Here is an 11524-nt window from a genome sequence, read left to right as displayed (position 1 = left end):
AGATGTTTTAGACCACCATTCACTGCCGATATCATTTCTTCTTCACTAAATAATATTTCTTCTTCACTAAAAACAATTGAATTGTACATTAAAAAAATATAAATTTAATGGTATGTGCATTACATCTCAGTAAAGACATTTTAAAAGCCCTAATTTTCCAATTCATTTCAAAATGAATTTTTTCATTTCTCAAATATTTGACTACCCTCTTTCATAATTTCTAATAATGGCCTAATTTCCAAAGCTGCCAATTGGGGTTCAAATATTTTTCTAATTTTCATTATTTTACTTCCCATCTCTTCTAAAATATTGAGTAATTCTCTCTGATGTATATTTGGTGAATAGTAGTATATATAAAGTTATTGGGAATATATGTTTTATATCTTTAATTGCATCATCCAGAAATTATTGAATATGGTTATTAATACCAAATTAAAATATTCAGAAAAAATTTAAATTATGGTTAAAACTCCATATTTTCTTCCTAACATTATACTAGGACATATATATAAAGTTCAGTAGAGTTTTTTATGTCAACATATTTCATTTCTCTCTGGCACCACCAACAAAAACTTTCATAGCATTTCAGATCTTATTTATGTCAGCTCTTTATGACATATTTATGTCAGCTTATTACATCAATATTGAAAAGAAAAAATGTTTCCAATTTTCTTCAAAGTACTGAATTTTTCATTTAGAGGAAATTACTCTATATTTACATAGAGCAATTGAAACATCATCAATAATGATTGAAATTTTACTGCCTTGATTTATGTTTTCCAAAAAGTAGTTTCCTCTTGTCAGTACACATGTTTTTAGCAAGCCAGGACTACAAATACAGATTATAATTACGTATCTATATTGATGTTATTCTTTTTTTCACAGTTCTATTAGATATTCATGCCTAAAAATGTCTATTATTTTTTAGGATTTTCAAGTGACTTCATTTACTTTGTCAAGAATTTGACTTTTCAAACTTTTGAAAATTTTATTGAATTTTTATTGAACTTCTGAATTTTCACTATTTCACTCACTCTTGATATTTACTTAAAAATTTTTTTTAATGTTTATTTTTCAGAGAGAAAGAGATAGCATGAACAGGGAAGGGACAGACAGATAGGACAGAGGATCCAAAGCAAGTCCTGTGCTGACAGCAGAGAGCCCAATGTGGGGCTTGAACTCAGAAACCATGAGATCATGACTTGAGCCGAAGTCAAACACTTAACTGACTGAGCCACCCAGGCGCTCCCACTCTTGATACTTAAAAATGTTTTTCCTTAATGAGGACCACAAATTTCTTTTGTTTAAATCATAAGATTTAACAGAACATGTTTCCTAGTCTAATAAAATGTTTAACATTTTTTCCTTTTAATAATATGACTTTGATGTCATTTCTTCTTTATACTCCCACAGATCCAAATTATTCCTATTCATTATATTTAAAAGAAATATTGAGAAACAAATCCAAACTTTGTTGTCCCTTCATTCTAGGTATTTCTATTCAACATTTTGTGATAAATCCTTACATTTCAAAACATTAACGTATACACTTTCACAAGAATTACAACATGGTAACTATAAAAGACAAATAAAAAACACTATTTAGATGCAAGAACAACTATAATTCCAAGATGAAGATAAACTGGTCATTCCCCCAAATCACAGACAGTTTTAAAAAAACACACAATCTATCTGCACTGTTTCCTGGACTTTGGCCAACTGGTTATAGAGCTATCATTATTTCTCAGATGTTGTTACGATGGGTGGCCATTTATCAAGGGTTGTTGAGATATTCTACAGTATTTCACTAGAACTAGTGAGTGTATATAATAGTTTATAGTAAATAGTTTATAACTAAAATATATTATAGTTTAAATAAATGCCTATCGCTATTGCTATAATAAAATTTACCAAGTGGTATAGAAATATTTCAGTATTTTAATAACCAGTCTGGCCTTTAACTATCGATCCTAAATCTGCATGGACTGTTCTGTGTAAGGGACAAGAAAATTACTCTTTTTAAAAAAAATTTTTTTTTAACATTTATTCATTTTTTGAGAGACAGAGAGAGAGAAAAAGCAGGGGAGGGGCAGAGAGAGGGGGAGACACAGAATCCGAAGCAGGCTCCAGGCTCTGAGCTGTCAGCACAGAGCCCAATGCGGGGCTTGAACTCATGAAATGCAAAATTATGACCTGAGCCAAAGTTGGACGCTTAACCGACTGAGCCACCCAGGTGCCCCAGAAAACTACTCTTACTAAAGGACATTCTGCATTAAACTCTGATATGTGCCTCATATGGAAAACTGACAAGACAGGAAGTATTTGAGGGAAGACAGTGACTCTTCCCTAATACTTTTGCTAAGGACTTAGCCAAGACAAGACTGGAGATTCATTCGTCCTCCCTGTGGATTAATTACAAGGTGGAATCGCCACTGGTTATTCGGAAAAGTAGAGATAACCCGGGAAGAGCATCAGCAGAAAAGACTTATCCTTGTCATTCCACTCATTAGAGAAAGGCATGGGTGACTTCCCAGAGTTCCCAATAGTAAGAAGGATGCTTCAAGATAAACAACAGGGTCTTTCCACACTGAGTTATGTATATAACAATGTCCATTGCAGTGCTATCTATAATTGGAAAACAACAACAGGGTAATTGGGGAATTGTTAAATAGGTTGTGATCCACCCATAAGGTATTATGTAGCCCTTTAAAAAAAGTGGTCTTTCAGTAAAGGTAGTAGCATGAATGTACGTCTACATTTGCCTCACTGAACGCTGCCAAATCAACAAAACAAAACAAAACTATGTAGTGAAGGGAATCCCATCTACAATGAACACAGGATATGGCCCTATCCCAAACTATCAATGATAAAGAATTTCTGTCAAATAGTGATATTTGGACAAATTAAGTGAGAATTCCAAAAGACTAATAGACAATGTTCTACAGCTCAATGATACTCCCTCAAAACAAGTGACAAGGCATGAGAAATCTAATCTCTTGCTTCAAAGAATAATTAAAGTAGGCTAAACGAGGGGATGATATAAATTAGTGCCATAGTTTCATGTCATAGACCAGCAAGGCTGGAGTAGTCAGAATGTGGGCAAAGCTTATTGTTTTCTCGGACTTGGACTACCTACACATCCCACCCCATCAGCAAATTCACATCTACCTGAAACTTCAGGATGTGACCGTTTTTGGAAATAGGGTCCTTGCAAATGATATTAGCTAAAGATTTCGAGAGGAAATCATCACAGATTACAGTGGGTCCTGAAACCAATGACTGGTGTTTTTATAAGGAGGAGAGAGGATATAGAAAGACACACAGGAACAAAGTTCACATGAAGAAAGAGGCAAAGAATGGAGCGTTGCAGCTCTAAACCAAAGAATGTCAAGGTTGATTTGGCATTGATTTCAGACTTCTAGCATCCAGAACTTTAAGAGGGTAAGTTTCTGTTGTTTTTTAAGCTACCAAGTTTGTGGTAATTTGTTTTGGCGGCCTGGGGAAACTAATATGCCACATAAATAAACTGGAGTGTGATAAAGGAGAGAGGGAGGGACTATCAAGCAGATTTGCAGTGCTGACCAAAGTGGATTGAATAGAAATAAACACCAAATGGCTAAACACAAAACATCTGTGATCTATTAGCCTTCATTATGAACCACAAAGGAAGACTGAACACTGTCTCCAGCTGAAAGCTAGTGAGTAAATGAAGACCTCAGTCCCACAACTACATGGAACAGAATCCTCTCAATACCTGAATGAGCAGGAAACAGATTCTCCCCTTGAGCCTCCAGAAAGATTGCCTTGCTGACACCTTCATTTTTAGCTGAGACTATACTGGACCTCTGACCTAGAGAACTATAAAGATAATAAATGTGTTAAGACACTAAGGTTGTATTGTTTCTTTTTTTTTAATAACAGCAATAGAAAACTAATTGAGCAAGGATACAAGCTGGGGCCGAAGACAGAAAGCCTCACTGAAAGTCTTAAAGAAGCAATTACATCTCCAAACGTCCTTCCCCATCCTGTGTAGCTAGGAGATGGCCCCTCTCTACTTGGCAGAAGATTGGAGGTTGACTCTCTGAAGAAGCTCAATCAGAATTATCTGGGACATAGGGCAAAGCCATGGTCAAACGTGAGCTACCTTCAAGTCTATAAACTGAATGATGAAGCTCCACCAACCTCTTTTCTTGCTCAGCTCCCATAATGCTGGCAGCCAGGAATCAATACCTCTGACAGGAGCTTGGAGAACTCCTCCACATGAAAATTGATCAGCCAAAGAGAAGTTATGTAGAGATATTGACACATGTGTTTCCCACAATGGAATGGTTGAGTCCTGACTTGATCATCCGTAGCAAAGCCTTCTTCTTGACAGGTCCCATCCAAATGGGAGCTTTGAATTGCATTTTAGTACCTCACTCTTAATTATTTTTTTTTAAGATTTTATTTTTAAGTAATCTCCACACCCAACATGGGGCTCGAACTGACAACCCTTAGATCAAGAGTCGCATGCTTTACCGACTCTTAATTATTAACAGACACCAAAGGACACCAGACATTTTAGAAAACTAGGCCAGAATAAACAGCAAAAAGCAACTTGTAGGAAAACGAACTTTCAAGAAGAAGAAAATGTGCAATAAGCTAACAGAAATATTCTCTTTCATTCAAAGATTTTATTGAACCCCTACTAGGCACTCATTGTTCTAGGTGTTGAACATAAAGTAATGAACAAAGCAGGCAAAGTCCATAGCCTCATGAAGCTTACATTAAGCAAGGGAAGAGAAGCTGCTAGACTAGGACTAAAAGCAGAGAACTATATATGAAAGAAATAGTTAAAGAACAAGATAGAACTTTTAAAAATTAAAACTACAGGGGCGCCTGGCTGGCCCAGTCAGTGGAGCATGCAACCCTTGATCTTGGGGTTGTGAATTTGAGCCCCATGTTTGGTGTAGAGATTACTTAAAAAGAAAATCTTTAAAAATTAAAATTAAAAAAATATAGTAAGTGGATTCTTTCTTTCTTTCTTTCTTTCTTTCTTTCTTTGTTTCTTTCTTTCTTTCTTTCTTTTTGTTTTTATTACTAGAAGGGTTAAACGATAATGCTGAAAACCTCTTAAGAGAGAGAAAATGGAGAAGAAAAAACATTTCTTAATTAGAGGATCAGGCAAGGAAGGTTGGGCAGGAGATCCAGGAGTGATGTCTCCTGAGAGGGAAACACGAAACTGGCAGATCAACCAAGATGTTCGAAAATACTGAGGGAAAATGTACAGCTCCGCCAGAGAGTTTGGGGTGAATCTGTATACTATACAGCTCAACTGATGATTATACTTGCATAATGCAAAGGATGAATTATTGACTAGAGGTGTGACTTAATTTATTCAAAACGGTGACACAACTATATTGAAGGGATGGAGAGAGAGTTATATTGAGATGAGGGCTTCAGGGCGTGAGGGGGGAGAACACTGTAAGAGGAAGAAATCTTTTCCTTTCATAATAGGAATTTGATAGCTAGCATCCAAATCGGAAAAATCAAATGATAACAAAACGAGTGTACTACTTTGAAAGAGAATGGGCTCAGTATGTCGCCTGTCTTCCATCTTGATTTTGAACAAATTGAGAAAGAAGCAGAAGGGAGTGGCGGGCGGATGAGAAACTATCACTATTATTGCCCATAAAGGCTAATTTGGGCAGATGGTGAACAGGAACCCCAGACAGACTTATTAACTGAGTCCCATTGTTGGGCCAGGGAAGCCTGTTCCCATGGTATCAGCACCCCCAAACTCACCACCACGTATACACTATTTGGAGGGGGAGGGGTGTTGCTGAACGGAACAGCTTGAGACCCTTGAACTGGGGAAACGATTTGTGATGCATTCCTTTACTTTCACGTGTTGAATAAAACAACTATTTTATTTCCGCGTTACAGTAGCACGTTCCTGCTGGCTTGTCCTAAATACGGATGAGGCTCAAGGCACACATCTCTTCTTTCCCAATATTTTAAACTCTATTTTATATTGAAATTCTGAGCCAGAGACAAGTAAAGAGAGAATGTAGCTTAAGAAGGAAGACAGCAGGAATACAATTTCTCTGAGCTGTCAGAAAAACGTGCTCCTTGCTTGCCCCCTGAATGGACTGTCCTGACTGTGCCTCTTCCCCAGCAGCTCTCCTTTTGCCAGTATTATTTATCCTTATCACATTGCTGATGTGGCTCTAAGACAGGGAGGGGCACCCTGGAGGTCACTCAGGAAGTCCCTGCTAGAATTGGGAAGACAGGGCTTTCTGTCAGGACACTCCAGGTCCCTTGTTGGAATCGGTAGTCCATGTTCCCTCCCTCCTCTTAAGCCCTGCCCCAGCACTGTGCCTACCTTGGTGGCCGGAGCTGAGGTGGTGTTGCAAAGAGAAACTCAATTCTTGTGCTTCTTGAGCATTTAAGCCCGGAAAAATTCCTGTCCCTAATGTAAGAATCATAGGCATTCAGCATTTCTCATTTCCTAAATAGATAAAAAAAGAAGAAAGAGCAAGAATTTGGGTGTGTTGCTTTAAGTGCTATTGCAGAAACCACTGTCAAAAGCAAAGAAGGCTGTACTCACATCCCTCAACCCACAGTTACTTTTTCCTGCTTTTATGGTTTATGCTTTTATGGTTGAACCAGAAGGGGAGAGCCGATGTCCAAAAAAATGAGACAAATGCAAAGGAAAACAAAGTCAACCCAGAGGTGGAGAGCCAAAGAACATTTTTCAGAGAACATGCGGATTTTATTTTGGTATTTACACCTGTGATTTTTAAATAAGCAAAACAGGTTTTAGGAAGTAGAAAGTTATGCTAGATTATAGACCAGCTGGCAGTAAGTAGAAAAAACCCAGAGGAATTACCTAAGGATATGATCACAACACAAAAAATGCAACGAACTCTTAGGCAGAGACTAAAAATCTCAGTCACAGAAAATGAGGATTAGTAGAAAGAACTTGGGCATTCGAACCAATATGGGGCAAATGAGAGCCACTTAATATTGGGCAAGCTGCTTTAACCTTACTGAGCCTCGGTTTCTTCATCTGTAAAATGGGAATAATAATAGTGATAAAAGTCAGGAGATTGAAGAGATAAATGAAAACTTGTAGTTCATAGCAGCTATGTAACATACATTAGCTCCTTCCAAGCTGAAGCTTTAAAATCAAGTACAAGATTTGCCATGCATCTTTTTTTCTCCGATGGCAACTGGCAGTGTTGCAGAGAGTGACCAGCTTGGAGCCAGGAGTGAGCATGACTCTGCAAAATTCACAAAGAACAGGTAGCGTAAGTAAGAAACAAAAACCTTTGTTTTTGGCCACTGTGAGTTTTGAGCTCTTTGTTACTGCAGCATAACCTGATTCATTCTCCTTTAAGTAATTTCATTTGCCACCAACTCATTAATTCCTGCCACATGTATGTGTTAAACAAATGCCAAGCCCTGTGTTACATGCTGGGAAATGTCTGAAATACTGATTCTTGCCCTCAAGAAGCCCAAAGGAAGGGGGAAAGAGAAGGGTCATTGTCAGGAGTCTTTTAAAAATATCCCCCCCCTGCCTGCCCGCCCCAGTTGAGTCTAATATTTAATGAGAGTCAAGGATGAGAGCTACTGCTTTTGTGCACATGGAATCCTTCCTCTATGTCCTGATTACCTGCAGATATTGATAAAAGAGAAGGTAGAGATTGTAATAAAAGAAAGGAAGAAAGTAGTGTGGTGGGAGAGAATGAAAAAAGAGGTAGTTAAACTGACAAAGTAAAAACTGAATATTCCATGTTGTCTCTTGGTTGCCCACAACTTCCTGGCTCTGTTATCTCTCTCTTCCACTTTCCTCTGATGAAAATTTACTAGAATGTTTTTCCTTTACAATGAATATCAAGTCAAAAACAATATAAAATTGCTTACTATCATTATAACTTTAGATCCATTTACTGTGTAAAACTTCTCAATTTATTATGAAGAAGATGTAAAATAAAAAGCCGAACAAATAAATTTCTAATGGTGAATTTGTAGGTACAGTGCCAACTGGGATGTCATTTTAGAAGGAAGCAAGGGGAACTTGCCAATCCTATCATAAACCATGCCGTCCTATGTTTCTATGTGAAAATGATATTGAGGCTTAGTAAATTATTAACTTGTATCCCTTTGGCAGTTTTCATTAAGGTTTTTCTCTGGGGTTTTATCTTGTCCTTTTGTTTAGAACCTATTCCTCTGTTTCTTCATTTCCCTTGACTCTCTGTATCGATTTCTTTGCCTTAGATAAAATAGCCACGTCTTCCCCGTCTTGAAGGAGTGGCCTCATCTAAGAGATGGACCTTATTGTTCAACCCTGTCCTAGCTCTTCACTGTCTCTCAAACTTTTGTGATTGTCCAAGCAGCCTATTTTATTTGTAATGGCTCCTAGTACTTGAGGGTGTGCCAAGACTCTCAGGTACGGGCTTTTAAAGTATGCAAATACAAATAGTCCTATGGGGCCATAACCATAAGCCCACCAGTGCTAAGTGATCTAGATGTGTCCCTTGGGCAGCCGTCACAAAAATCGGGGCTCCAGGCAAGTGTATGGGCCTCTATGGGAGATACCTGAGAGCTGTAGCAAGGGAGAAGGAGAGCACAGAGGCGGTGTGCACTGACCTAGACCCCTGGATGTCTGCAAAACCTCAAGCCCGCCCCTCAGGCGGAAGTTCCAAGACAAGCATATATAGGCCTCTTTCACAGAAAGACTTGAGTGTGTGTTTCAGGCTGCCGTCGGCCCCGTGCCCTGGGGGGGGGGGGGGGGGGGGGGGGGGGGGGGGGGGGGGGGGGGGGGGGGGGTTGGGAGGGGAGGGGAGGGGCGGGGCGGGGCGGGGCGGGGCGCCGGGCAAGAACTCTGATTTTCCCAGGCCTGTGGGACCCAGAAATACAAGCCCCCCACCCCGCTGTCTCCAGCCACCCCAGCTACCCCAGCAGGTGATCAAGGGGGGGGGGTCCCCTGCAGCAGCTGCAAAGCACAGGGCCCCACAAGTGAAAACTGGGGCACCAGAGGTGTGTAAAAGCTCTCCTCCAAGAGACACTGGGGCTGTGGAACGCAGCAGGGGGCAAGTGTAAAGATGGAGCCCACAGGCTAGAGCCAGGCGCAGGGAGTCTGTAGACATGACACCCCACCAGGAAAGAAAAGAGTCTGGGGTTAAAAACAAACACGCAGGGGCGCCTGGGGGGCTTCGTCGGTTGAGCCACCTACTTTGGCTCAGGTCCTGGATCTCCGGGGTTAGTGAGTTCGATACCCACATAGGCCTCTCTACTTGTCAGCACAGAGCCCGCTTTGGATCCTCTGCCCCCCCCTCTCCGCCCCTACCCCGCTTGCGCACACACTCTCTCTCTCTCTGTCTCTCTTAAAAATAAACAAACATTTAAAAACAAACACATAGGGGCGCCTGGGTGGCGCAGTCGGTTGAGCGTCCAACTTCAGCCAGGTCACGATCTCGCGGTCCGGGAGTTCGAGCCCCGCGTTGGGCTCTGGGCTGATGGCTCAGAGCCTGGAGCCTGTTTCCGATTCTGTGTCTCCCTCTCTCTCTGCCCCTCCCCCGTTCATGCTCTGTCTCTCTCTGTCCCAAAAATAAATAAACGTTGAAAAAAAAATGTTAAAAAAAAACAAACACATAAACCCCAAAAAGATGGCGCCACCACGGCCTGACCCAAGGCAGAGGGAGGGCGCTAAAATGGCCCCGGGTAGTCTCTGACCCAGGAGAGCATGGGGGGCAGCCCCCACATGCGTGTCAGACAGGATGCCTGCCCCTCAGGGGGAAGTTCCAGACATGCACGTGGGGCTCCCCCACATGAAGTCCAGGCACCCCTTACCCAGGGCTTCTGCTCTGGGCCCTGGGGCGGCTAAGTCCGAAACAAGTGAGCCCTTTAAAGAGCTGTTTCTCAGATCATTACAGCTTTGTGGGGCTCATCAGTGCGACCCCCCATGGGTGTTCAAAGCTAAGCATTTTGGGGGCTCATCTCCCAGGTACAGGTGTTTAAAGTGGGGTGCCCGATAGGGGGTTCAAACCTTTAGCTCCTGAAGGAGACGTCCAGCTTTTTGTGTTCCCTCCTGACTGTGGATCCATGCACTGAGGGTGGGGTTTGTGGCGAGACTGTGTCCCAGCCTCTCTTAGCTGACACAGTCGCTCGGCCAGTGTTTCTGGGTTGTTTGGTTTGCTTTGGTTTTGGTTTTCCAGAAGAAATTATTCCCCATGTAGCTGTAGATTCAGCGATTTCCTGGGAGGAGGTGAGTTCACCATCCTCTTGTGTCGTCGACATCTTGAACCAGAACCTGGTTCCTTTCTCCCTTTGGCACTTTTATATTAAAAATCCCATTTTAGTGTAAGGATGATCCCACGCCTTTCAAAATTTGTTGTTGAGTTTTGAAAGGCTCCCCTCCAGAATTATAAAAGCTCAACATTCTTAACTAGTAATTACCAAGGATTCCTATAAACTCTAATGTTCAAAGAAATCGCAGTTAATAAAAGGGTAAATAGAATGCCAACTCAGGTTTGTACTTATGCAGGTTTCTAAAAATAATGAGTTGGCTTTTTATGGTCAGAGGAATATGTCTTTACATTTTTTATATGTTTTTATTTATGAGAGAGAGAGAGAGACAAAGAGCAAGCAGGGGAGGGGCAGAGAGAGGGAGATACAGAATCTGAAGCAGGCTCCAGGCTCTGAGCGGTCATCACAGAGCCGGATGTGGGGCTCCAACTCATGAACCACGAGATTGTGAGCTGAGCCAAAGTCAGAGGCTTAACCAACTGACCCACCCAGGCGCCCCAATTATAGGAATATTTCTAAAAATATATCACAATCTTTTTCTCTTATGCAGAAACTTACATAGAAGATACCCCTGCCCCCTGCACTCCTCCCCCATTGTAGCCAGAGGCACCCACTGCATCAGAGAATGTTACATGTTAGACCAGAAAAACAAAGACAAAGGCAGGGTAAAAGTATAGCCTAACTGGTTACCCTGAAGTCTATTTTGAATAAAAAAGGTGGAATAAATGCATGATTATTTTCTTTTTTCTAAAACAGCTTCAAAATAATGAATTCATTCCCCTTTATCTCTCAACAGTGACCAATCGAGTTGCTTGAGAGTCGTTAGGAACTTATAATCATATTTGATGCGTTTAAAACAATTGCAATTATTACCAGCTTTGATGCTCAAAATGACCCATCCTTGCCCAGTGGGAGTCTGTTTTAACTGATTCTTCAGTCTTTTCGACACAACCCTAGTAGTGGTTGATAGCTTCCTTGCTTTCTGTAAATATTTATAGGTAAAATAATATGTCTGGGATTTGCTTTAAAATGATGGCACAGGAGGATGGCTGGGTTAGTCAGTTAATCGTTGGCCTCTTGATCTCAGCTCAGGTCTTGATCTCAGGGTGGTGAGTTCAAGCCCCATGTTGGGCTCCACACTGGATGTGGAGCCTACTTAGAAAAATAAAATAAAAATAAAGTAAAATGATGGCACACGAAAAAGAGGGATAGATGAAACACGGTTGGCCAT

The sequence above is a fragment of the Prionailurus bengalensis genome, chromosome D4, assembly GCF_016509475.1.
Source record: "Prionailurus bengalensis isolate Pbe53 chromosome D4, Fcat_Pben_1.1_paternal_pri, whole genome shotgun sequence".
In the NCBI taxonomy this organism is placed as follows: Eukaryota; Metazoa; Chordata; class Mammalia; order Carnivora; family Felidae; genus Prionailurus; species Prionailurus bengalensis.
This window is presented reverse-complemented; position numbering follows the sequence as displayed.